Source organism: Mastomys coucha, chromosome X, assembly GCF_008632895.1.
Source record: "Mastomys coucha isolate ucsf_1 chromosome X, UCSF_Mcou_1, whole genome shotgun sequence".
Taxonomy (NCBI): Eukaryota; Metazoa; Chordata; class Mammalia; order Rodentia; family Muridae; genus Mastomys; species Mastomys coucha.
This window is the reverse complement of record NC_045030.1, coordinates 16,801,397-16,802,934: the sequence shown is the minus strand read 5'-3', so window position 1 is coordinate 16,802,934 and position 1,538 is coordinate 16,801,397.

Here is a 1,538-nt window from a genome sequence, read left to right as displayed (position 1 = left end):
CAGACTGGATTTAAACTGGGGCTGGGGAGAGAGAGGGGGAAGTAAGCCAGAGAGCTCCGGCTGGTCCCATGGGGATAGTCCTTGGCTTGAAGGTTGCATTCTTGGTGGCAATCCTGGCTGGGAGTGCAGAGAGGCCTTTTACAGGGGATTAGACAGTGGCTGTGTAGGTAAAGGCTATCTCTGTGATTCCCTACCATAGGTCCTCATGAAAAGAGGACGTCTATGGTTTTAAGGCATTTATTGTCATGTGTAAAACCATACCCTACTTCTCAGGGTGGACCTGAGATTAAATACATTTTGCAAGGAATAATGTCTGGGAAGGAAAGCTTATTGGCCAAGGACCTCCAGGCCTCTAGGTACCTCATTAGAATGGTGATCTCTTTCTTGAGCCTATGTGACCACAAGTCACGTCCTTTTCCTCATCTACATGAGGGTGTTGCCCTTACATGACAGATGGCCACAAATTTATGAAGGGCTCTGACTAGTGATAGGGGCCTGATGCCCAGGAGAGGCAAAGCTCCTATTGTCCCTTCAGGGTCTCTGGAGCTTTAAACTTAGCTTAACCAGGGACCAGGCTACATTTCACGCTCTGCTCCCCAATACATATGCATTCTCATCAGCCTTGAATAAAAGTATTTGGACAAGCAATGACCTTCTCCTTCATCAAGGATCCCCTTTGGAGGAAAGCCTTTGTTGTAAAGAGCCAGCCATGCTTTGATCTTCAGTAGAAGGCCTCTCTTCTAGTCCCTCCATACATTTGGCACTCACTTGGAGCTAAGTCAGATTCTGCTTAGCCCCAAGCTCATTGTGAGCATGCAGACCCCTATTCCCAACTAGTCCCCAGTGTTGTCTGGGGACACCTCTGAGAACCAAAGCCTTTGTCCCAGTCCCCACTGTTTCTCACCAGGAGAACCCTGGGCTGGGACCTCAATCTTAGACTGCATTCTACCTTTCCTGAGTGACATTGGGGCAGTACTCTGGTTCCCGGCAGGAAGGCAGACATACAGCCTATTGCCCCTACATTTCACCCGCCTTAGTGGCAAATTAGCAGGGTTCTAACCCCTGCATTTCAAGGGAGAAATGCATACCTGAAGGGGAAGGAGAGGGAGGGAGGCTTCCTATGGAGCCATAGCTAGCTTGTAACTTACTATGTAGACCACATTAGCCTTGAACTCATAAAAGTGTGTCTTCCTCTGCCTCCCAAGTGCTGGGATCAAAGGTGTCACAATTATTCCAAGTTTATATTTTTGAAAATCTCATTTCTAATTTGATTTGTTTATATTTTAATGTATTCTGTTTCAATCTGTTTCAAACAATACTCCCTTTCTATTTGTTTTCATTTTTTTACTTTTACTTTTAAAAATATCAAAGTGTATAAAAGAAAGTAATTTAAGATATTGATGAAATGTTAACACTTCTGTTTTCAGTGATGCATTATTTATAATAGCCAATAGGTAGAAATACCCATTTAGAGATGAATGGACAAAGAAAAATTATACACACACACACACACACACACACACACACACACACACACA